The 26728-nt window shown below is 37.8% G+C and overlaps 1 protein-coding gene across 8 annotated transcripts in view; it reads left to right on the top strand.

The window, feature by feature from the left end:
• Positions 1 to 26728, top strand: part of CTNND2 (catenin delta 2) — a 629651-nt gene that overhangs the window by 48664 nt on the left and 554259 nt on the right. Inside the window, exon 1 of one of the 8 annotated variants that reach the window (XM_050327993.1) lies at positions 23575 to 23593. The exons of the other annotated variants lie outside the window; for them this stretch is intronic. The gene's annotated coding sequence lies outside the window, so the exon portion shown is untranslated. Of the gene's footprint in view, positions 1 to 23574; positions 23594 to 26728 lie in introns of those variants that run through there. 8 annotated transcript variants of the gene reach the window in all.

The following is a 26728-nucleotide window of genomic DNA, read 5'->3' as shown; positions in this document are numbered from 1 at the left end:
TACGTGAGGAATGAAGTTCCTAGGCTAACACATTTTACTTAATCTCTCAGTTTTGTAATTTAGAAAAGGAAGTTCCAAAGGATACAGCACTCTGTATAAAGTTCCCAATACTGATGTGAAGGTGATTCCTAAAAGCTAATTCACCATGTGTTCTTAGTATTCTCTGTTTATTTCAACATCATTCATTCGTTCATTCAGAATTATGAGAACTCATGTTATGCAGTTAGTATGTTTATCCAGAGCAGGCAAGCACTGAAGCATGAATAAAGCATCTATGATGTCTACACAAACTGCAGCCCTGTATTACATTCGACTGCATCAACGCAGTGTGCACCCATCCCTTCTTTCTCTGGTTAAGTTTTGTTGGGCAGCACCATGGGATTGGTGCTTTTGCTAGCTGTGAATGGAAAAATGGGTGGTGGTGGAGGTGGTGTGTGTTTTTTGCTTTTTGGTTTGTGTTTGATTTTTCTGGCCAACACGGAGGACACTGATGCTACTGTATCAGTTACTGTAGGGCTTTGAGGGGAGAGCACGAAAGGGGAGCACTCTTGGGAAGAGAACGGGGCTTTATGGTCTTCTTGAATACCAAAAGCAGAAGCTAATCAATAATGGTTAGAAGTGTATAGTGTTGCACTACACCTGATACATTTTGTAGGTCAAAGAAACACACTCTACATGCAAAGACAAAAATTTATTGTTAGTCTAATTGAAATTGTAGCAGTCTAATCAAGAAGTGTCATTTTAATTGGACTAATAATATCTTGGACTCAAAAAAACCTCATTAACATTATATTTAAAGTTCTTCATACATGTCCTTGAATTGACCCCTTTTATGTTGTGCTCATGTGACATCCCCTGCGTCCTGAGGTTGGTGGCGTTAGTTTTCCTTGAGGGCAGTGGGGCAGGGGAGCACAGACATCTTTGGCCCTGGTCTGGGATGGTGTGATTCTCTCTGCATGATGGGGAAGCTTCCCCTTGATCTTGGATCTGTTTGGGTTTGGTTTTATATATTTGCAGTCTGTTCAACCACTCGTTCTTTTCTGAATGACTCGAAGGGTAGTTGTGCAAGGCCTGCTTACTTCACTTAGACCTTTATCACAAAAAGGTTAAAGCACATCGTGGCTGTCAGCATTAAGCAGTAGCAAAGGAATCTCCTGTCAAGCTCTAGAAAATAGGTTGCTGTAGAGCCCTAGAATCATAGAATAGTTTGGGTTGGAAGAGACAGTAAAAATCATCTAGTTCCAGCCTCCCTGCCCTTGCAGGGCCACCTTTCAACAGACCAGGTTGCTCAGAGCCCCGTCTGACCTGGCCTTGAACACAGCCGGGGATGGGGCATCCAGAACTTCTCTGGGCAACCAGTTCCAGTGTCTCACCAACCTCATTGTAAAGAATTTTTTCATAGTATCTAATCTAAACCTACCCTCCTTTACTTTGAAGCCATTTCCCCTTGTCCTCTCCCTACATGCCTTTGTAAAAAGTCCATCTCCAGTTTTCTTGCAGGTCCCCATTAGATACTGTAAGGTGCTCTCAGGGTCTACATGGAGCCTTCTCTTTTCAAGGCTGAACAACCCCAACTCTCTCAGCCTCTCTTCATAGGAGAGGTGCTCCAGCCCTGTGATCAGCTTTGTGGTCCTCCTCTGGACTCGCTCCGGTGGGTCCATGTCCTTCTTATGTTGGGGAACCCAGAGCTGGACACAGTGCAGTGGGGTCTGACCTGAATAGAGGGGCAGAATCACCTCCCTTGACCTGCCGGCCCCACTGCTTCTGATGCAGCCCAGGATACAACTGGCCTTCTAGCCTGAAAGTATACAGTGCTGGGTCATGTTCAGCTTCTTGTCCACCAGCAAGGGTGGAGAGCAGGGTTGCTCTCAATGTCCAGAGTCAGCGCCCAGCTGCAGGAAATAATCTTCCTACCCACTTGTGACCCTTACCAATATTTGCAGTTACGGGTAAAACAGATGCGTAGCCATTTAAAGCATTCCCTGATGAAGTCCTAGGGCCAGAGGTGTAAAGCTACTGGTGGGCTGCTGATGCCCATTGCTGGTGCTGCATCTGTAGGGAAAAAGTGCACTGTGGGATGTGCCACAAGCACCACGTGAGCCGAAGAGAGGAGGTGCTCAGGGAGAGGATTCCAAGGATGGGTGCAAACAAAATGCAACTTCACATCAACAATGGACAGTCTATCAAAAGATGTTGCCCTACCACTCCACATGTGGGTCTATGAAGACCTTTCTTTACCCTAGGTTGTATAGTAGCTGTTCAAAAAGTCACTTTTTTGCCTTAAGCTTGTGAACTGATCAAGCCAATTTGGGCACACAAGAGAAAATCAAAGTTTAAAGCACGTGTTTCCATTTCTGGCTTTTTAAATCTTTGATTGCTCTTTAAGCCTTTGACTTTAAAATGTCATTGATTTTCATTAGAAGGCTTTGTAATCTATTTCAGAACTGCTCTCTAAAATAAAATAAAAATCTATGTTGTTAGGCAGTTACACCGATTTTCTATGTTGGCCTCTTTCCACTTTTATAAATTGAGACTTAATCAGGGCTGCTGAACTGAAATAGATTTTATAGAGAGTAACAACCCATTAATAAGATCTTTTGCTTTAAATAAGTCTTTAATTGCAGCTCTTTACGAATGTGATAGAGGAAAAATGTTTGTTAGTGCCGTGATTTGACATTGACTAATATGTCTTCTTTAAGAGAAATATATGACAAACTTTATTCTAAATTTTTTAAAGAAAGTGCAACCAAATCTGGATCTAAGCTTTATTTCCCTAACCAAGTGGAGTTTAGGCATGAACAGAATTTTTTTTTTTTTTCCAAATGTCTGTCAACTGAACCTTGTGTAGCAAACTTGATTCAGCAGTTTAGAGTTCTAAATTGTTAGAGTAATCTACTTTAATGAATTTTAAAGCCTTGGAAAACCCTATTTAAATCTTTCTGCCCTCTTCCCATCAATCCACTGCTGGGGGAAAAAATGTCTGCTGAGCTGAAGTATGAAAACGAGACAGTGTCCCTAATCAAATGTGTCTTAAATAAAGGTTAATCTATATTGATCACCCTCGCCCCAGTCATCTTTCTTTCAGTCTCCATATCTCATTGAAACACCTGAAGCATTTTTTGCCTGATAACTTACATAAGCTGCCTATAAAAAGCCTGCATAAGTCTGTATCAGCTATATTATGTTCATTTTCAGATTTTATTTGAAAAGGGCCCCATTGGAAATATTTTCCCTCTTCCTTTCAACAAGCCTGTGAAAATGAGAGATTGAGAGGTTTCATGGTATGTTGCTGCTGAGCAGCCTGGTACAGTGATATATCTCTGGCTGATTATTGTAAGCACTACTCAATGGTGTACAATCACTAATCCTTGTATAATAAGATGGTTGAGCTGCTACTACTCTTATCCTCTGTCTTCCCTGTTTCTTAATTTCAGAGTTTTTAAGGAAATGACCATGTTATCTCATTGGGACAGGAGTTATCTTTCTCAGCTGTAAGCCCAGGACCGGTTTTGGGGTCTCTTGCACTTACAAATTGTGATCAGACTTAACTGCTGGTTCCAGACTTGTGACCTATAAAGTGGTATGCCTTTTTAATCCATTTGAGCTTCCTTTTGTAAATTCTACTCAACTCTGTGGTGGGCATACAGTTGATGTTACATTTCTCAAGGAAATGCATAATTTTATAGATAACAATCCATTTCCTCCATTTATGTGTCACTTAGTGAGCACAGCAGTGACATGGTTTTCAGTAGGAGTTTTTGCCTGAGAGGTGGGATGCACCTCAGGACATCACAGTCACTGTGTTTACACTTAAAGTGAGAAAGGAGATCACTTAAGCCTATGTCAATAATAGCTAGACTACCAGTTAAATGTACCAACCAGCAGCAGGGTCTCCCGAGGCTCATGGATCTGACTGGGTAGTGCTCCAGGCACATGTTGCAGCAGCTGTGGAGCTGTTAGTCATGAGTGACCAGTGCAAACTCTTCTACATCTTGGAAAGATTTAAATGTAGCTGAAGGTTAAATACAGAAATCCCTGGATGGAGTTTGCCTTACTTCTGCTGTTTATTTGGACTAGGCAACAGATTTCTGGGTATCTTTCCCCATGCTACTTTACAGTAATTAAAGTGTAGAAAGCTCAAAGATGGTACCACAGACATTTAGTACATATGGCCTATATACATCTGCCCTATTTTCTGACCAAGAAAACAGCTGGACTTTTTCCTTTAGAAGTAGCTCAAACGTTATTAAGATGCTGAACCTCATTAGCTCCTATTCCAGATTGCTTCAACATTATTACTTGGAAGTGTGTTTTTTTTGAAAAGAGAATGTAGGATCTTTGTTTAATTGGCTCATCATTTAACCTCAAATTAACCAGTAAATTTTTAAATGTATAACTTTCAAGTTTATGTTGCAAATCAGGCTTACCTAAGGAGTATTTGCATTACTTTATGCAGGTGGAATAATTATCTTAGCAGATTTTCAGTTTGATTCAGTTTAGATTCTGTTTGTTTAAACAAACAGAATAGGCAGAGTGGGAAAATCTTACATGTTCTTTAAATCTAAAATTTAAATCTCAGGGTCTTAATTAAAATCTTCAAAATTCTTTATATCTAGTCCCCACCTCCAAGGTATGCAAAAATGGCCTTATGAAGCATGATGGAATCAAGTCCATTTTCCCCTTCTTTGACAAGGATTTTGAAAAAGTGAGACAGTCAGTTTGTTCTAGTACTGTACCTTTGTTAAGCTTGTAAACATTAAGTTAAAAAAAGTAGCTTGCTGTAGGAGTTTTTGGCAGCGCATTTGAGTGTAGTTGTGAAACACGTATTTGCATCCAGTCAGAAGAAAGATTAAGAGACAATAATAGAAGATTAGAAATGTTAACTATTTATTGAAGGTTAAAACCCAAAACTGATTAAGATAATGAATAATACTGGGGGTGGGTAGAGGGATTGGGGCTTCAACGCTTCAATTAAAAGCCAAAACCCAAACCCTGGTGGTAAGAGATGTTAGCATGAACGTAGCTCTGGTTTGACTCAGGAACTGTCCACATATGTCATGGCAGTGAAACAGGATTTTATTTGGGGTAAAGAATTACATGTGTATGGTCTGCTATGATGATGTGTATCAGGACATTCAGCTGAAGTTAGTGTGGTAGCTGATGGCAGAACATTAACCTATTTGTGCATACTTTCATGAAGACTTCACTGGGGCTATTTAAGTTTTATTTACCCCAAAAGAATAATAAAAATGGTTACATTTTCGCTGTTACAGTTTGGCTGCTGGACTGTTCCATGAACAGCAGTACTATTGTCTGAACCTCTGCAGTCAAATTTCACATGTTTTGGTGTCATCAGTACTGATATGGGGACCAACTCTAAAAAGTTGTGTAGGGCAGAGCATATAAAATGAGGAAAAAGGATTCTCTTCCATTACCACACAGAGGAGAACTCCAGGTTATCTGTAACATGTTTATCAAGGAGATCAAGAAAGCTTCTGAGTGTGGAATTTATTGAAGACATTATTTTGAAGTGTTGATAATCTGAAATCATAAATTACTTGGCACTAATGCCTTTAAATAGGAGAAGTTATGTAACGTTTGTCAGAAGAGGTATTTAATCCCAAATTAGCTTTTTAAGGAGCTATTGAATTTCTGAGTAACCCTGATATGGAAAACTACATATTCTTCTATAATTGGAAAAGATGCAAAAGGAATAAAATACGGTGGGAATTTAGAAGTGAAAGGTGAAGGTCAAGTCTGATAGTTTGAACTACATATAGCAGAATTAAGAATCAGTTGTCTGAGAAGCTCCCTATGCTCAGTATTAAATCTGTTCACTCGAAACAAACCCCATAGTTACTTTTGCAGCCCAGTGGGAGGAGAGGAAGGATGGCTCTCACTTACCCTGAACATGAGTGCCTCCAAGATTGAGAACTCCAGAAGGGTGATGAAGAGCAATAGGGAAACTACTGCGTGGTTTTGTTACTCATCTGTATCACAAACCTCTTCAGTCCTTTGCTCAATTTAGAGTGACCTTGCAGCTCCTGCTGCTTGTGCAGTGATGACAGTTCCTTGATAGCTGTGCAATTGCAGAGCTGCTCGAGTATGGCATACTCATCTCTTCTGATAGCAGGAGCAGTTAGGATGGAGACCATTTTTTTTTCAGATCTCTGTCACTATACTTTGTCCTTATATATGAAGAAATTAATATGACTAAGGATGTAACTAGAAAGCAAAAAAACTTTCTGAATGCTTTCTAGGAGTCTATACAGTTTTAGGTATGTATTACAGTAGAAGGAGGAAAATAATAGATACATAAAAAAGGTTTATCTTGTCATCTTCTTTTATATATCTATGATCAGATTTTTTCTTTGTCTCCAGGTTTGGTTGACAAATACAGTGCAGAATTTTTTCTCTGGATTTTGTGTTTCTAAGTTTTTCTTGTAATATGTCATGATAAATTACACTTCGCTTCAAAAGGTAGTGCTATCTTATTTGTGCTATGGTCTTAACATATTTCCCACTGAAACTAGTGTAGGTTGGCTCTGTAAAAGATGGGTCAATCTTGGATCAGTCACCTGGCTTCAGCAGCTTAATGAAACCTGGCTACTGGAATCAAGCCTGTAAACACCACTGCTGACAGTGTTTGATTCTGTCCATCCCAAGCCCTCCTAAGATGTTAATTAGCCTCAGGCTCAAGTAACTTTTTAATCTGAAAAGTGAACATCTTTTCAAAAGTGCTGTACTTTAGTAGCTTTCTGCTGCAGAGGCACGATAGCTGTCACTTCCCATCTGGTGAGCAGTGTGGATCCTACTTGAGATCAAGTTGCACCACAAAAACGTGATCTCACACTTCCAGACAAGGGTCACTTGAGGTCTGAATGTTTATAGCTCCAGAAGAAAATCTGAACATTTACCTTCAGGATTCTGTTTCCTAGAAGATAAGTGTAATGCAGTCATTTTCTTTCAATATCGCACCTTGTAACATTATTTTTTTCACTGTTTTTGAATGCACCCGTTTCTAGGGGATCTGACATGATCAGTGCTGACAGCCAAACGGACAAGAGCAGTTTGAGGAGGTGGGGATGGCCATAAAGGAAAATGGGAAGCAGAACAATCATGGTGGGCATTGAAGTTTACTGGAAATGTTGAAGTGCAGTTGTCTTTCCTTTTGAGGATCAGGAGGAATGTAGGAGAAGGTGGAATTCATCAGTGTAAAGCTGTAATTTACCTGATTCTGTTAAAGACAGACTGAGCCATGTTGAGCACCATATTGAAACATCAGTGTTTTGGAATATTTAATTTTCATTGTAACTACTGTGTTGTGTTACAGACTCCTGTAAGGGTGGTTAGACACTGGAAGTGGCTCCCTGGGGAGGTGGTCAGATCACCAAGCCTGTCAAAGTCAGAGCTTTTGAACAATGCTCATAGTCATATAGTTTAGTATTGGGTAGTCTTGTAAGGAGCAGGGACTCCATGTTCCATATGGGTCCCTTCCAACTTGAGATATTCTGTGATTCTATGATTTACATCAGCCAAAAAAAAAAGTATTGCCAACATGGATAGACATTTAGACATTAGGATATACTACTGAGTTTCTAGTCCTGTGTTCAAATTATGTTGGGTGGACATGAACTTAGAAAGGCTAGTTAGTTATCTTTGCACAGATGGCGTTGTGAAGATGTGAGGATTAGCTTTTATCAATTTCATTATGACTTCCAGCTTAGTTTGGCTTTGTTTTTGCATGTAATTCATATTTTACTAAATGTAATTAATATGAAACTTTTCAACTTCTTCACTTAAAAGTTAAAGAAACCCAGAGCTAAAGCTGTTCCAGATTATTCAAAATGTTCTAATTTGTTTAAGTGCCTTATCTTCCTTTCGAATTCCCTGTATTGGAGGGGATGAGTGAGAGGTTCCTAGAAACTTCTTCAGTTTTTCTCTGTGTAATCAAGTATGTTATTGTCTCTTAGTGCAACATTTAGTAGATAAAAGCATTTACAAATGAGAGCTTTTGTATACAAAATAGGTAGCTCTTGTTTCTGTAATGAGCCGAATATAAAGTTCTCTGTTGATTAAAAATCTGAAAGGGTTGGACAATATGTGTTTACTACATAACTAATCCAGGAAACAATAAATGGCTTCTTCAGAAACATGATGGAAAAAAAGTAGCAAGTAGTATGACAAGTGTTAGCAGCAATGATAATAAACCCACCAATGCTAAATAGTAATCCGTCTTTATTTGAACATATACTATCTGGCACTTTCTTGCTTGGGAAAATCAGAGTGAGATAACATTGCCCTAAGTTAGTAGGCGTTCTCAGACTTTTCTTTGCCAGTAGCCTCTTCTGATGCCAAAATCAGAAGACTGAAGTCAGTCAATAGAAACAGAAAACCTTTGAATTTTGTTTTCCTGAGTCTAAGGATCTTAGTTGTTAAGCTGAAGTGCTTCACCTGAAGTGGATTTGTTTATAGTGAGATGCTAACTGTACCAGGAAATACTTTGTGGGAGTGACCTGACAAAATATATTAAATTCTAGTTGGTTTAGTTTGGTTTCAAATTCAGTTTTTGTTCATTTAAAAATTGCCACAGTTAGCCCTATTAAAAAAATCCATCTGACGAAGATCAAGTACAGTATCATATCTGTACAAAAGAGTTTGAAAGACTTGAGAACAGAAGGATAAAGTCCATCTTGTTTATCTCAAATGGTGAGAAAACCAATTGCACTGTACCCTACTCTGCCAACAAAAGTAGTTTGACTAAATTGAAGAGAGTCATAAAATGTGAGGAATGTGACAGATTGATGAGTTGGTTGAAAATGTTTATCCTGTAGAATATGGAGGTTTGGGCATGAAGACCATCATCAATCTGTAAAGTAAATGAGATAACTTGAGAAAAATGTGAGCTGAATGTGGCATAATTTAGTCATAAGAAGTAATTTATGAAGGGTTCTCATTTTTTTCCATGAAATCATTATGTTGGTGTTGTGTTGAATAAATGACTTTCATATCGTGTTGTCAAAGATAGTTGTTGTAACCATTCACTACAAAAATGTGGCTCCTCTGTCCTCATTGTTTCTTATCACTGCCTGAGTATTATTTCAGGATACAACAAGTGATATTTTCTGTGGAAATTTATTTGCTCTGAGTTTTCTCTGGTAGAGCCAGAAACAGAAGATAAGAAGGACTGAAGGCAAGGTGGGAATGGAGTGGGAAGGGAGGGCAATAATAAACAGGTGAGATAAATTTTGCAGAACCAGATGTGATAACCCTTAATGATTTTCTTGTTGTTGTTGTTGCTTCTTGTTTGCTGCTGATCCGTGGGAGTATTTTTTGAGTTTTGGAAGTAGTGTGACATCCTTACAGTTAAGAACAGTAATTTTAAACTAGCCCAGATTACAATTTTAGCAGTCCTACATGCCGGTGGAGTGTACCCTTCCTTTTACCTATAGGAAAAAAAAAAATAGAAACAAACTCCATAGCATTATGTGTTCATGTAGTGACTAGGGATGTCACGTTAGCATGGCTGTATTATTTGTAGCTACTTGAACATTTATCTAAATTGGCTCTATCAACTAAATGCAAGAAGCTAATTCTAATTGACTGCATTTAATGCAGTGTCACCTGAAGGTGTCTATATTGCTAAATTTAAACATAAGTAAACTGACTTACACAGCCCAAGAGGAACTTCAGGGCGTTTCTCTTCTGCTCTGCTTAGGAGTTAAGGCACAAATCTCACAAGATTAGCTAGGTGCAATATGCTGCTACTCACTTTTCTGTGTGGCATCAGGTATTGGCCAGTGCTAGAGGCAGCATGTTGGATTTTACAGAGCAGCAATGTGATCTGCTATGACAAATCCTGTGAGTTCTTTTGGGGAAGTGGAAAGCTGCTCTGCTTTGAACATTGATGCATTCTCCACAGATTGTGTTTGTGGGTTTAGTGGCATGTTTATTTCTCTACATCCTGCTTCATAGTAGTAGCATTTCCCTCTCCAACTGAAGAGAAAAATTATTCTAGGAGAGGACAAGATGTTTATGTTACCTTACACATCAGTGTGAATGTACTTGGAAGGATGGAAGTATTTAAAAATAAAGCAGCAAGGGCAAGGAGAAGCAGAGATACAAACCAAATACATAGCCAGGTCTATTAGTTTGCATGGCTTTAGGCACCCTATTTTTTAGGTTAAAATGCAGGAGGACTTGCTAAACTGTCACAGAAGCTGAGATATTAAGCAAGAACAATGCACTTAAGCTCTGCTTCCCCACTCCACAGTTACTGCCTGAAAACCACTCCAGTTAGCTTGTTTTGAACAGGCTGTTGTGTGACTTCATGAGTGTCTCCTGGCTAAGTAACTCACAAGTGGGAAAGGCACCAGTACCAGTACCTATGCACCAGTACATGCTGGAAGGCATCCAGCTGCAAAACAGCTTTGCAGAAAAGGACCTGGGATTTCAGTGGACACCAAGTTAACCATGAGTCAGCAGTGTGCCTGTGATGCAAAGGCTGTAAATGGTATCCTGGACTGCATTAGGAGTGTTGCCAGCAGGCCAATGGAGGTGATCCTTCACTGCTCAGCACTGGTGAGGCCACGCTTGTGAAGTACTGTGTCCGGTTTTAGGCTCCCCAGTACAAGAGGTACATAGAGATACTGGAGTGAGAGCAGTGGAGGCCACGAATATGATGAGAGGGCTGGACACCTCACCTATGAAGAGAGGCTGAGAGAGTTGAGTTTGTTCCATCTGGAGAAGAGAAGGCTCAGGGAGGGTCTTGTCAATGTCTATGAATACCTGAAAGGAGATATAAAGGAGATGGAGCCAGAATCTTTACAAGTGCTACCCAGAGGCAGTGGACAGAAACTAAAACGCAGAAGGTTCCCTCTGGCTAGCAGGAAGCACTGGGTTTTTTTGACTAAGGGTGACCAAGCACTTTAAAAGGTTGTTAAGAAAGGTGTGGAAATTCCATCCCTGGAGATAGTCAAAAGCCATCTGGACATGGTTCTTGGCAACCTGCTCTCAGTGGTTCTGCTTGCACAGGTGATTGACCAGATGACCTCCAGAGGTCCCTACCAGCCTCAACCATTCTGTCATTCTGTGTCATGCTTCTGGGTAGCTAGAAGTTCACCTGAACATTATTTAGTTTCTGGTTTGTTGTTGTTGTTGTTTGTTTGTTTGTTTATTGTTGGAGTTTTTGTTTGGCTTTTCATTTTTCTCTGCTTTGTTTGTTTCTTTTGAGAAGATCTGCCTGAATTAGTGGCACAATTACTTCTTTATTAATTTGCATAATACTTGTGGTTTCTGAACTTAACTATGGCAAATAAATAAATAAATAAAATTACCACATCATAGTACCAGAAGAAAACTGTGTTCTGTTACAGCATTGCCATGATGGAACAAAATGACAATTGTCTTTATGAAAAGGAGGGACTAGACCAAATAAATTTAAAGCAAAGGGGACAAGATGTTGCAGGATCAGTCAAATCTGTAATGAATAACAAAAGAGAAAGAAGAGGATTGTAGACAATGCAGTATCGAATGCTTCCTAGCTTTGAAAAAAGGAATAGGGAGTCCATTTTTAGAAGGAAGACTTTGCAAAGCTTTTCCTATGATGGTTTTTAGGACAATGCTTCAATGTTTTAAGAACTCTCATTGGAGGAGGAAGCAAAGGGTTTTAAAAGAATTGTGCATGGTGGTGATGGAGATAATTTAATTCTTTATTTCTGTCTAATGTCATTTCAAGGAACTTGGATGTATAAAGGCAGCTTGGAAGATAATTAGAAGATGACAGAAATGAGTCTGTATTAAAGATAAAACTTTTCAGACTTTGTTCTTATATGAGGAAGATTCAAATTCAGAGTGAAGATTGCTGATATAGTGAACATCATCTTGTACTATTGTCTTCTCTTCTTGTTTCTTCTCCTGTTGCACTGTGGACTTAGTTACGAAACTTTACCCCCCCTCCTTGTTGCTGACAAGTTTGAGTAAAATGAATACTAAATCGGACACCTGTTTAGGAGGGAAAAATACTATATTCCATGTCTTGAATTAGTGCTTTCCTCAGTTGTTTGTGATTAGTGGGCTGAATAGTACTGATGCTTAGTATAGTTTCAATGTCAAGATGTTCTCAAACATTAAGATGAAAAGAGGTGGATTTCTTCTCCTTTTCCCCCAAATTCACCCCCAGCTGAAAATGATTGTGTTTTCTACTCTAAAAACACAGAAGAATTTTAAGTTAGAAAAATTATAAATTCCTAATTGTTATATTTAAGTACACACAGCTGTCAGAATGTTTTTTCAGGAATATCTGTGTTTTCACTGTGTCAGCAGCATAATGATCTGTAAAACAAGATAGGCTTCATTCCAAATAGTGATTGTGTGGGTTTTTTGTTTTTCTTTTCAAGACTGGACGCACTGAATGTGAAAAATAAAAGTGTAACGATAGCAGTGAGAGGATGATACAGAGTGCATTAAACATCAGAACAAGGTGTTTGTTACTTTTTTATTCTTACCTGAGACTTTACACAACATGAAAACTTCACAATTGTATTAGCTGGAATTTACAAGGGAAAAAAAAAAAGGTATGAAGAGATCCTTGGAGAGGCACTTGAAATGTTGGGGATTCCAGTTTGTCTTTTTGCATGTTGAGTAGTTTATGAAAGACCCCAGTTGACTTGTGTGATGGTTTCAGCCATCTGCACCTGATCTGATAGAAACATGATAGTTAAATGTACATGAGGATAACCTATGACTTCTATAATTATTGATTAAAATGTAGGAACAGACTAGACCACAAGCACAGATATGTTGATCTGGGTGTGGTCTGTTCCAAATGTTCAGAACTGCCCATGACTCAACAGCTACAAAACAGATGCCGTGACTTGTTCTTCCTGGAATCCCTTGAAATGTTGCATGGCACCTTGCAGATGGTTTCATGTAGATATCCCTTTTTTCTTTAAACCAACTAACCAACAAAACAACAACAAACAAGATATGTCTGCCTCAGAGAGACTAAGGAAAAACCTTGAACTTGGTGAACTTGAATCCAGCTAAATAGAGTAGATCACTAATTTCTTAGAAGAAATAAAATGTAAATTACATTATTATTCAGAGAATGAGTTCTAATGGATAAATATGAAACACCTGCACTGAATCAGTGATCTCTGCTTAATAAAGAGCCAGTAGTGGTTGCACAAATTTGTTTCTGTTCAATGGTTGAATATAATGCTTTCCATAATCAGTTTTCTGCGGTGCAGAAATTATTTTAATGTATGTTTGCATTGGTAAATAATCCCATAATACCTGGTCCTAGGGTAATGGATTGTTCTGTTCATTCAGGTGGTAGGTGAGGATGAAACAAGCGCAGATTTAGCTGCATGATGTATGGTTGCTTTAAAAAGCACACAAATAAGCTCAATAGTAGGAACAAGAAAACCCCTGAACCAAACCTGAAAAATGCCTACATTTTAGCCTGCCATTTATCCTTAATCTCATCTAATCAGCAGTTCAGATCTCTGCCAAGAATGTGCCTTCATGGGATTGCACAGCATTTTGCACATGCAGAGGGAACGAAATAAACTTAAATGTAATCACCTTTGTTGGCCCTTGCTGACTTTTCTTAAGGCTAAGTGAAATGGTAGTTTATGTTTTATTGGTAAACCATAATCAAAATCAGTGGAAATAATATAATTATGATACTAATGCTTACTACAAAAGAGGGAACTTAGTTTACTCTGTTTTTTTTTTATTAAACCAAAACTTATTTCATAGGTCTTGGGGGAAAAATAACTTGAGTTTGAGTAATAGCGTAATCTTTCACTAAAATGCATTTATTTTGCCCAGAAATTGAGAGTCCTCCTCACAAAGATTTTGTTGTTGTTGTTATTTGCTGCAGTCTGATCCATGGGTACTGCAAAGGTACTGCACACACCAAATTCTTGTAACTTTAAGCATAGTCTCACTTGCTCCTCAACTTGTTATTTGGGTTTTTTTTCTCAGAATGTAAATTATTCTAAAAATCTGTAAGTAAAGCAGAAAATCTCGGATATTTCATAGTCTAGATTTATTTTTATCTTTGTTTTTTTCTTATTTATTTACTTTAACTTCTTTTTTCAAGTGTATCAACAGAGCAAGAAAACTGGAAAAATCTTTTGCGGAAGACAGTTTCTTATAAACAAGGAGTTCAACCCAGTTCACTTAGTTGTCTTTCCCTGAAACTTTCATAAAAAATTCTTCTTTAGGTGTTATTCTACCCAAAAAGCAAGATTTCCTCTGGTGAATAAATACCTTTGTTAAACTGCTGCTGTGGATGATTAAACTCTTTGTTAAAAGCTTGAAATGCATTCAAAATATCAACCTAGCTATTTTTGAGGTCCATCTCTTAGTCTAGCAAAAAAGATAGTATTTCTATCTTGTTTATATCTTCTCGTCTATTTATGGAGATCAAGATTTTCTTATCTTTCAATAACCTTACCAGGGTATTGATAATTGATTTTTAAAATAAGATGGGGTTTTTTTCAGTGTAAAGTGTTCCCTTGGCTTTCTTTCAGTGCACCTCCTTTATACTATGGATATCAGAACATAACACGTTTACTGTGTGTTTGGCATTGGATTTAATAACTGTCTTTTCACTGTCATTTCAGTTTGTGGGTGTTAGTGTTTTTCCCATTGAACAGAATGTTTCACATCTGTCTATAACTGGCAGTTTTATGTCAATTTAGTGTGTACCATGATGACTTTCTAGATTCATTTTCAAAATATTTAAGTGGACATGAAAACATGTTCCCTAAGAGAAGAACACCAACATTACTACTGCTTTCAGCAGAGGAAAATTGGCCTTCTATATTTTGTTCCTTATTTAATGTAAAATGTTATCTTGATAGACACACAATTACTCTATTTTATCAATGGAGCATTTACAGGGGTATTCTTTTTATTCAGCCTACTTAATATCTTAAGAACAGTTCTCAGTAATTTCACTTGCAAAGTAAAAGTAAATCTGCTATCAGGGAAGAATTCTAAGTGACATTTTAACTTGTGAATATCAATTTACACAGCTATTCTTGGGTTTTTATTGATTGATCTATTATATGGAACAGGTATGCCACACTGAAATTGCTTTGCATTACAATTGCAGGTAGAGATTTAGGTCTATAGTCAGGATTACCTCAGGGTGTGAAGGCAGGCAGCCTTTACTATGAGAATACGTGAGATGATCTGTCCTGGCTTTGAGGGGATAGAAGTCGTGCATAATTCTTCCCATGTTAGTAATTTTAGGTATGTAAGTGCTTCTGTAAATCTGGAACACTCCCCCTGCCTTCACTGTAGCTTAGTCCAGTGCATATTTGATTGCTTACATCTCTAAGGTTTAAATCAATACAATTTGTAGTAAAAGTAATAACATGCAAGTTTTTTATCATGTTTCATTTGTAAACTGAAACTGCTACACAAGTAGAAGTTATTACTGTTTGCATTTTGTAAGTTTGAAAAGTAATCCCCTCTTTGTAAGTGGTCTAGGTCTAAGTATAATAAAATTGTTTTTAAAAGTCCATGTGTCAGTACTCCAGAGGACATTCTAATATGAGACAACACTGAAATCAATGAAGTCAAAATAGTGGGTATAAACCTTAATCCAGTAATTTAAACAGACAAAGTTCCAAATATATATCCTGAATGGGACTCTGATCCATTAGCCCTGAATGGCTATGAAAGAAAAAAACAACAACATGCCCTTTATGTTTCTCACTTTATGTGGTTATAAATGAGAGAGATAATGTAGTCATTATGTAATTCTGAAGAGAAATCTGTTTTCACAGATCAGGACCTATACCTATTCACAACTGGATGCATGATGTGATTTCAAATATTTTTTTCCTCCAGAGCTCTTGTAGACTGAGAGATAGTGTGTTCTCATTCCAGGTCATGAGTTTTGAACCATATTTCTGTATGTATCTTAGCTTTCCTGAACAACCTTTTTAAATCAAAGGAATCCTGTTTTTGACAAATCTTCACAGAACATGGGGATGATATTAAGGTCTCTGAGAATTTTACTTCATACTCTGTTTAAATGGCTAGCCAAAGCTATGGCTCCAGCATGTATTTGGAGTATGTATTTTCCTATACACTTGGAGGGAGGAAATGGTGACAGTATGTGTTCCTCTAACCTTAGTCCTTTAAATTTTGTGTTTGAAATCAGAGAATACTTTAATCATGTTGTTGCTAATTTGTAGTCTACATTGAAATCTCTGAATATCCTGAACAACACAAATGTGCCCTTTTTCCTTCATTTTTTTATCCTTAAGAATGTATGAAGTTTTTTTTAGGTATTGATAATTCACTGACCTTTTTTCTTATGACAGTAGAAACATTCTCAGCAATTCGTTAATGTGAAGAGATCACTACCACAGCCTGATAGTGACATTTGACCTTGCTAGAAATAAATGAGAGTAGAGAGTGATAAATGCAGAAACAAACATTTTCACACTAATAGGACTTCTAAAAATTTTTTATTCTGATCTATTTGCAGACAGGTGCTTTGTTTGTCTTTGTGAATAAATTACTCAAGTAAATAATCTAATACTTTCTTATTTTTATTTTTTATTACTTGCAATAGATAACCTAATTAAAACCTTTATTAAAAAGGGGGATTTGCCCTTCAGGTGTGTTCTTGTTCTTTGTTTGCTGCATTTTTTGTTCAGGTTCACAGTTTAGTAGGTAGCCTCTGAAGTGATGTGTTTTTGGCAAGGTAGATGAGGTAACATATTTTGGATTATTCAAATCCTGTTTGAGACATATGATTTTGTTTTTGTATATGGCTGGCAGCAATGAAGAATTCAGATAACTCATGGAATAACAGGCCTGTGTTGGTTAAAGGGCCTATTTGTAAACTGCATACATAATTTTTGCGGTATTTCCTTTCTCCTGTAGGAGATTTCTGTATTGGATATTACCAGTCCAGATGGTTCCAAGTGTGAGACTCAACCTTTTAAACCAGTGTTTTCCAAGGGTTTCCCTTGTCCACAACTGTAGCAATTTCAGGTTTTAATGATTCCTTACCAGCCTTTGGTTGGTTTAGGCTGCTCTTGGAGGTTCTTCAGGAGCTGTACATTAAACCTTCCTTTTCAGGTTCATTTTTATGATGATAGCTGGCACAATGGAATCCATGTGGTAAAGCATTATTAAGATATATCTCTGTTTTCCAACTTCCCTTACATTTGTCATTTTTAGAACTCTCCATAAAATCATCCATCCTGTGATAGTGACAGATTAGTTTTTTCAACAAGAACTTCTAAACATGGCACTATTTTTGGTCACCTAAAAATGAGTAGCTTAAATACCAAAGTTTAATACTGTTTGAAATCAGCTAAAACAAATTCTTCCAACCAACTATATATAGAAAACTTACAGATTTAACATAAAAAAGTAATTGTCATCGTACACTGTCACTGCAAATATTAAATCCAACATTATTTATGCAGCTTAGGAAAATTTTGATTTTGGTTAAAAAGAAATTTACCATGAAAACAGCTGGCTAGTGGATCTGGTTACCCAGAGAGGTAGGGCAGCCCCTATCCTTGGAAGTATTCAAGACCCAGATGGATAAAGCCATGAACAATTTGGTTGGATTTCATGGCTGACCCTGCTTTGAGGAGAAGGTTGGCTTGGATGACTTTCTGAGGCCCTTTCCAACGTCATTTAGCCTTTGATTCTGTGAAAATCAGTCGAAGTCCCCTGCTGATGCTGAAAATGAAGTACATTTGTTGTAGCAAGTGCATGTCTGTTTTAATCATTCATACCTTCTACAAAGATAGTGAAAGAAACAAGATGTAGTGCTTAGCTCAGGAAAACTTTCATCCTTGAATGTTTAGATTTTTCCAGTTGCCTTTTGATGCCAGGAAAGTTTTGTGGACCCAAAATGTTGCTCTGTATCAGGCAAATATGGGGAGTTTATTGATCTACAGTTTGTGAGAAGATGGGTTAGCTGTTCCCAGGTGGTCAGGGTATGACTTTGCAGACCTCTGGTGAAAAAGAGTGTACTGTACTTAAAACAGATAGGAATTGACATATATCTGGAAGAATGTGATAGATTTCTAGATATTAAGAAAAGATATACTGAACTCAAAGAGCTTGCTACAGAATGCTATCCAGAGAAGGCCTAGAAAATCACTAAATTCACTCTTTATTTGGTATGCAGAGAGTTACTTTTTGAGATCTTTAAATACTGCTTTTAGCAATCCTTGTTTAGTTTTTCTTGTGTGTGAAGTTTGCAGGTTATTTTTATTAGCACTCCGGTCAAACACCAAGCCTTTCTCTTGTAACCAGGAGAGCATTTGGAGCCCAGATTATGGAGTATTTAGAATAGTGTAAAACTTTATTTAATTTCCCTTGGCAAGAATGGCAATATGCCTAAGAGGTCTTTAAAACAAACGGTTTTCACATTCTTTTATTTAAATGTCTAGGGCCATGTGCACAGGATTGAAGAGTTCCCAGGTTGTGTGGTTTTACTTTTGTTGATTACTGTTGCCTTGTTTTTAGCATGGTTTTTACTACTCTCAGGATAGTGTTTGTGGGTATAGAGTAACAGGAGGAAAACAGGACATATTCGGTGTTTTTTACCTCTCCCTCCCTTTCAGCTCTTGGGACACCAGGAGAATTTTGTGAGTAGAAAGCTTGGCCCCAGAAGCAATCCCATAACCCAGAAGAGCTGTCCCGTTTTTTTTTCTTCAGGGGGATTGCCAGCTGCTGCTCTACACAGAGTGGTACATAACCCCTTGACTTGCTCCACCCTGTAACTCTGGTGCTTGTGTACTTTGTGAATGTGAAAGTACTGTTGTGTTTGCCAGCAGACTGCTGCGTATTTCTGAGCAGAGAAAACTGCCATAGAAGTCCTATTAGAGGGTAAATAAAATATGCTATAGACATCTTGACATCTACTCTTGAGTGTTCGCTCAGGCTTCACTTTTGACACTTTGTATCAGTCTGTGTATACTTCTTAAGGGCCTTCATATTTTTAGCACAATATAGAATTGCCAGAGGCTTTTCAGAATATTTTGCTACCTGAAACACTGAGATCAATCAAGTAGGGTAAAATAATCTAGCAACTGTGTGCTTCACTGAGCTTCTCAAGAGAATGACCTATTTTGCCTATTTGCTAGAAACGTCTGATATGATGCCTAACATGCTGTCCTTTACCAGAGAGGAGAAAATAGTATCTTCAAATTTAAAATTTGAATAAAGTGTTTTCACAGGTCAGATGAGAAAATATTTGATGTTTGATAGTTTCCTATTCCATATTAAAAGGAGTTAAAATGCTACTGGTTAGAAAAAATTTGTTTACATTTGTTCTAAAACATGATTATTTCTATATAGGACGATGCTTCTGAGAAGCCTTGGCTTCTTCCCTAGCAATTGTGGAAAAAGACTTTCAAGTTTTGTTTAAAACAACACAATGATATTTTTACTTTATTTTATAATTTTATTTTATTTAAAGCATATTAAAAGAGAGATTGTCTTTCAGTTGTGTAATTCTGTGTCATGTAATGAGCATTATTTTTGGTGAGTTGAGATGTATTTTAACTTTTTAAATGCTTAGATGTTTAAAACCAAATGGCCAGAATCCTTGAGCCTAGGTACTTGGGAAGGGTGAATGGACAAAGTCCATGTTTGGAAATAATTGTCTTTTTCTGTGGCTAGGTGCTGAATAGTGATGTAAAAATTTGCAGTCTTCCTCATTCCATTACAATTCCTTGTGGGAAGTGAATTCAACCCTGACATGAAAAGGTGGGAAGCAACAGGTTAGCAGGCATCTTACCTTTCTTTCCTCCATTCTCATTTGTCTTTGAAAATATTATGGACCTACACTTTAGATCCCCTGAAAAACTGAGCAAATGAAGGTGCTGCTGTCTCTTGGCACAGCTCTTCCCTTCCCCAAACAAAAAAAAACAAAACAAAAAATCAAACAAAAAATCTGGACAGAAATCAAACGTGAGAGCAACCAGTATCTTAGTATGGAATGGGGTAGGCTGAGAACTGATGCAGAGGGGGAAGAAGTGTCTTTGATTCCTAGCAAATATGAATGTGGAAACCATGAACATTTTCATCAGTAGACTGGCTTGCTGGAAGAAACAATGGTTTAGATATTTATAAACTGTTAAATAAAGATTAAAGTGTAACTATTTTTTTTTACCACCTGCTTGGTTCTAGATATTCCATACTTCATACAAATAAAATCATGCAAGGCTTGTTATTCCATGCTTTACTTTTTCATGTCTATTCTTACACTTTTTTATTTGATGACTCTGTCTTTCAAAATACAAAGTTATATGAGAAAGGACACATCTCCATGTGCGTGAAGGAACAGAGAGGAGTGGCAGCAGATGGGGAACCCCATTATTTCAGAGAAAGGTTCCTCTGTTCTGGCCCATCCCAGGGCCATCCCATCATCCCCATGGCTTAGGGTTGACTGACTGCTGTGAGCACCCATTGCAGTGTGTGTATAGGGTCTCTGCTCAAGAGTATGGGGAAAGTCATGGGTTGTAAGGGAAGGCCATTTCAACATTACACTACTGGTGAGTAGGTTAAGTAAGGGAACCAAGTGTGTGTGTGCTGAGCATGTGAAGGATTTGGCTGCTGGAGTGACCAGAAGGTCCAGGACAACCCCAAGAGAGACGCTGGGGTTGGCAGGGGTGGGGTGGGGGTGTTGTTACATCAGGCCAGTGGAGATGAGAGGATTCAAAAGCAAATTACTGGGCAGACTAGGAATCTCAGGTCAGCTACTGGAGAGTTGCACAACATATTTTTCCCACTAGTGGACCTTTATCCTGATCTGCTAGAGAGGTGAACAGGGTGAGACTGTTGGTGATAATTGCATTTCCACTTGACAGTTTACAACTCTGACAAACAAGTGAGGTAGCTCTGCTGCTGTCTGTACATGTGAGCATGATGTTTTCACAACCATATGGATTTCACAGAATCATAGAATCTTTTAGATTAGAGAAGACATCTAAGATTGAGTCTAACTATTACTCCAGCACTACCAAGGCCACCACTAAACGATGGCCCTCAGTGCCACATCTACACATCTTTTAAATACCTCCAGGGATGGTGACTCCACCACTTCCCTAAGCTTGATAACCCTTTCAGTGAAGAAATTTTTCACAATATCCTGTCTAAACCTCCCCTGGTACAACTTAAGGCCATTTCCTCTTGCCCTTTCCCTTGTTACCTGGGAGAAGAGACTGACACCTGAATCCAGCACAGGTTCACCTGGTAGTTACTTGACCTTTCTTTACAGGGATGCTCTCTCTACTGCTGTCAGTTTCTCATTATTTTGTAATTAGTTCTCTCTCTATCTGGAATCTAGCAGTTGTGTGTTATGGTATCTGGTCCTATCCCATTTTTTTCTCCCCACATCACATTTGATTCTAACTCCATTTATGTTGCAAGGGGAAAGTAAAATATCTTTTTAGTTTGCCATATCTTCTCTGCTCCACAATATTGCCGCTTGAGGTCTCTAGCTCATTGAGTGTGCTCAAAATACATGATTTTGTCTCTGGTCCTGTCTTTCAAAGTGCTGTGCAGAATTTGCAGGAAAGCTATAAATTCATATGAAAGTGAGTTCGTGCAAACTGTCTATCAAGTAGAAGACTTTTTTTAAAAATGCAACAGTATCAGAAATATGTTTGTTGCTCGCCTGTTATGTGGAACATTAGAATCAAAGTTTCTGGTTATCACACTGAAGATATTAAAGACAGTAAAACTAATTGTAATGGAAAGCATACTTACATTAAATGCCAAATATACTCATTTTTAATATACAGAAAAGCATTTATTAGAAAAAAAATAATTAATTTCCTTTGAATTGAATGCAATGTAAGTTTAATTTTCCGAACACTGCCTGGGGTTATGGTTTGACATTTTCTTGAAACCAATCTGATTAGTTCTCAGAATTATGCTGAGAAATGTCACTTACTATGGAAAATACCTTTCTAGGCAGTGAACCTCTGAAAAGAAAAAATACTTTTTCTTTTTCTTTACAAATTGCTTTGTGCATTTCAGTGGCAAGGGCAACAGTTAGCTCTAATTGTGTATTGAGCTTGTTTTTATATGATTATGGAATCAACTCAGAATCTTAACGGAAAATTGATATGGATTGAACCAAGTCCATTGTGCTAGTTTTGTGAAGGTGACCTTAAAGAGGAAAGGTAAAGGCTTTTCAGTATGAAGTTTCAACACTCTTCTGCTGTAATTCTTATAATATGAAGTTCAGAATTGCCTGTGCAAAGTCCCCCTTAAATGAAAAAGGGCTCTTTTATCTTAATTAGTGGCAAAGATACACTGCATTGCTCAGACATGGCTTTTGAATGAATGAATGAATATAATAAGGTTGCATAATATCATTTACAGGATGTGCTGCTGTAAGTATTTAGCTTATCCAGTCACTCAGAACTACGAAGGTTTCAGTAGACACATAAGATCTTACCTGACAGTGAAATGCTATTTTAAATTGGATATTGAAATCACTATGGTTAAACAGCTGGTAGGATTTCCAGAGCCAAAAGACAGACTTTGATGATCAGACTTTATACAGTGCAAAGCTTAGGTTTCTGCCAAAAGTACCATTTTCACATCTAAATCAAGGTTTCTGGTTGATAGAGAAAGATAGTTGATTTCTGGTTGATAGAGAAAGGCCAGCAAAATGCATTTTCTGGGGTATGATCTTTTTCAGCAATGTAGTGGTTTTAAGGATTAGGCTTAACACTCCAGACTATTTTGTTTCTTTATTAAGAGTATATATATATATATATAAAATAAAGAATGCACATATGTTAAAAACTTAGTATTGTTTATGATACTTATTATTTAAATTCTCCCTTGTATAATTTTTTTTAATAAACAGAACAGTGGGGATTTGTACCTCCTCACTAGCTGACCCAGTAGAATAGTTTACTGTCTGTTTTAATACAGCTTACTTTCTAATTAGAGGACTTTATCTCACTGCATTTATCTATCTGTATTTTCCTGCAGTGTTTAATGTTGTCATTGTAAACAAAGCGCTATTTTCAGGGCACTTCATTCTATCTATTAAAAAGAGAATAAAAAGCCAGTTGTTTTTATTCCCACAGGTTCTGGAAAATGTAATTTTTACCTCCAATTAAAAAAGTATTCATGTTGAAGGAAAATTCTTTTCATAAGAAAGAAGACTAGTATGTATCGTGCAGTTAACAGCACAGAAATGAGGGGAGCTCCTTCAAAATGTTAGAATGACTTTGGGCTTACATTGAAGTGAACTCAACCTTGCACTATGCTTGTTGATAACATTGATTTAAATGTTCATATGTTAATGCATATGTAAGTAGTTGGATATGCAAATCAATGTGTCTAAAATCCATTCTGACCCCTGCTACCTGAAATGTCTGCATCTTTATCATTTGAAAGAAAAAAAGTATTTTTAGCATTCAGATACTTTTTAACAGAGGTCAGTACCATTTTTTTTTCTTCCTTCTCTTTAATTTCCAGGTTTACAGACAGGCAAATGGAGAGGAGAAGAGAAAAAATTCTTTACACAAGGTGAATTAAGAAGGACAGTGACAGGACCCAGGTATCTGTAGTCCCAGTCATATGACCTTCCTTATTCTTAATCAAATTCCCTTTCAAGCAATGTTAGTTTTAATTGAATAGAACTAGTCCTATCTCTAAGCTTCATTAAGGTGTCATTAAGAAACCAGGGAGATGAGAAAAGGATGCCAGAGTTCCTTCAGCAGGACTTTAAATTCTTTTTATAAACCATAATGTAATTTCATATTCCAGTTTATTTAATCTTTAAGGACACTGTTTTTTGTTGAACCCTTCTGAAACATAAAAATGCTGGTCAAAAAACAGTCAATACACTCACAAATTTCACAGAATATTTTGAGTTGGAAGGGAACCACAAGGATCATTGAGTCCAATTCTTAAATGAATGGCTTGTATGGGGATCAAAACCCCCAGTGACCTCGGCATTATTAACACCATGTTCTAACCAACTGAACTAATCTCAGGGCCAAATCTTCTCTCCTTAAACATTTTTGTGGTCTAGAAACAACAAAACAGTTATCATTGTGGGGGAAAGTTGCTTACATTGAGTACTTGATAGCTTGGAAAAATCATACATGTTGTGACTGAAGTGTAGCTGGTTGGAAGCTGACATCATGGGAACTTCATGAGGTACAACATGGCCAAGTACCAGGTGCTGCACCTGGGTTGGGGAATCCCCCCAGTATCAATGCAGGCTGGGGGATGGACAGACTGAGAGCAGCCCTGCCAAGAAGGACTTGGGGGTGCTGGTGGATGAGAGGCTGGACATGACCCAGCAATGTGCACTTGTAGCCTAGAAAGCCAATTGTGTCCTGGGCTGCATCAAAAGCAGAGTGGGTGGGGAAGGGATTCTGCCCCTCTGCTCTGCTCTGGTGAGACCCCACTGGAGTATTGCACCCAGCTCTGGGGTCCCCAGAACAGCAAAGACATGGACCTCTTGGAGCTAGTCCAGAGAGGGACAGCAAGTTGATTAGAGGGATGGAGCACCTCTCCTCTGAGGAAAGGCTGAGAGTTGGGGTTGTTCAGCCTCGAGAAGAGAAGACTCTGAGGAAACCTTATAAAAACCTTCTACTACCTAAGGGGGCCTTACAAGAAAGCCAGAGAAGTGCTTTTTACAAGGGTATATAGTGATGGGACAAGGGGGAATGTCTTCAAGCTGGAGGAGGGCAGATTTAGGTTAGATACTAGGAAGAAATTCTTTATGATGAGGGTGAGGAGACACTGGAATGGGTTGTTCACAGAAACTGTGAATGTCCCATACCTGTCAGTGTTCAAAACCAAATTGGAAGGGTGTTTGAGAAATCTGCAGATGTCCCAGCCCGTGGCATGGAGATTGGAACTAGATGATCTCTAAGGTTCCTTCCAACCCTAAGCAATTCTATGATTCAATTATTTGGGGCAACTAGAAAATACTAACTTTTCACACTTTTGATGATAAAAACTGTTACCATCATTCTGAAATACTCAAGAAACATATTTGTCTTTACACAATATTCTGCTATTGTGGTTTAGGGTTTTGTGGGTTTGTTTTTTTTGTTGTGGTTTGGTGGTTTTTTTGTTGTGTTTTTGTTTTGTTTTTTTGTTTGGTTTTTTTAGTTTGGTTGGGGTTTTTTTTTGTTTAAATGTAATAAAGCATATAGTTTCAGGCTTTCATCCACAATCAAAGATCTGTAGACAATTCAGAGAATTATATGACTGTAGGAGCACATCTCTTCAAGGAAGAAGAGAAGAAAATGTGATATTGTGAGGTTGTTTAAAACCAAGTGGTTGAAAACTGTTGGCTTTTTCTTAGAGGTGAACTGCAGCACCATATGTGAGCAATTTAAAATAGTCTCTTTAACTGCACAGTGTTTTAAAATTTGTGGCATCTGTCTGTGTTTTGGGATGACTAATTGATGTCCACTCAGTTTACTCTACAATACTCTCTGAAGAAGGAACTGCGTTCCAACACAGTGTCTTCTTTTTTTTTCTTAGTAATGGTAACAAAAGATGGTTGAAGAAGATGGTTGGAGGTAATGGCAAAGTGGGCACTAAGCAGGTATTTTACCCTAAAGGTCATATATTTCAAATTGCCCACAGTGCTTGTGAAATTTATAAAGCTTAAACTGTCCCTTAATTTCTTTTGAATTTGTTTTTCCAGCTGACTTTAGTCATTTGAGAGGCAGAGGACAGTTGATGTGTACTGGAAGAGCATTGGTTTATTTCTTTGTTTTGTATTGTTTTTCTCTGAAGATGGAGCACAGCCAGTGTTATCTTTGCTCAGCAGTCTTACCAATATGCCTTATTCCTGGCCAGTTCTTTCCCTCTTCTCAGAGGAGATCAAACAGCTTTCATCGGCCTCAGCTCACTGCTTGCACTATCTGCACAGCTCTTGTTTTGAGGCATTTCTTTCATGTCTTTGATAATCTGGGGTCTAAGGAATTGGCCTTGTTGGTTTCCAGCTCCACTAAATTGAGCCAAGGACTAAGGAAGGACTTGCAGTTCAAATCTAAGCATGGTTGTGATAAGCTGCACATTGATTTTAAAAAAAGCAAAACAAACAAAACCAGAACAAAACAAAACCCCCAAACCAAACAAAAAATAACCAACGAAGCAAAACCAAACAAAAAAGTCCACCCAAACCCCTGCAACTTCTCTAACATTTACTTCAGCACTATACTTTAGGAAGAGATGACTCAATGAACTTCAACTTCTTTTCTTTCGCTTCTCTTTATTGTCTCAGCACTTTCCTTTATTTCTTTCTGAATCTGCAAGTTAGCTGTATTTAAGCAGCATCTTCCCCTCTTTATTTTGTTACTCACTCTGAAGACAGGATATACATTTGTTACATATACAGTGAAACCTAATGAAGTGATATGGATCACTGAATCCAACCAACAATTAATCTCTCCCCAGGAATGACACTTGCACATGAGTGCTCTGTTTGCCTTGCAAGCATCAGCCATGTTTTGAGCCAGCCTTCAGCTGTGTTTAAAATACAAGCTGCATTATGATTTCTGGATGCAGCCACAAACTCTCTTGTTCTGGTCAGAAAATGTGTAAAAATTAGAAATCTGTGTACTTCAAAAAGTGCAAAAACTATTTTGGGCTCTCTTCATGTTTTTTTGGAATTTAGGCTCATTTGCATTCAGTATTCTGGATGAAGCAGATTCATGCCAAC

The sequence above is a fragment of the Myiozetetes cayanensis genome, unplaced genomic scaffold (genome assembly GCF_022539395.1).
Source record: "Myiozetetes cayanensis isolate MyiCay16 unplaced genomic scaffold, myiCay2020 scf1, whole genome shotgun sequence".
Taxonomy (NCBI): domain Eukaryota; kingdom Metazoa; phylum Chordata; class Aves; order Passeriformes; family Tyrannidae; genus Myiozetetes; species Myiozetetes cayanensis.
Note: the sequence above shows the minus strand (reverse complement) of the source record. Positions and strands in the feature narration are given on the sequence as shown.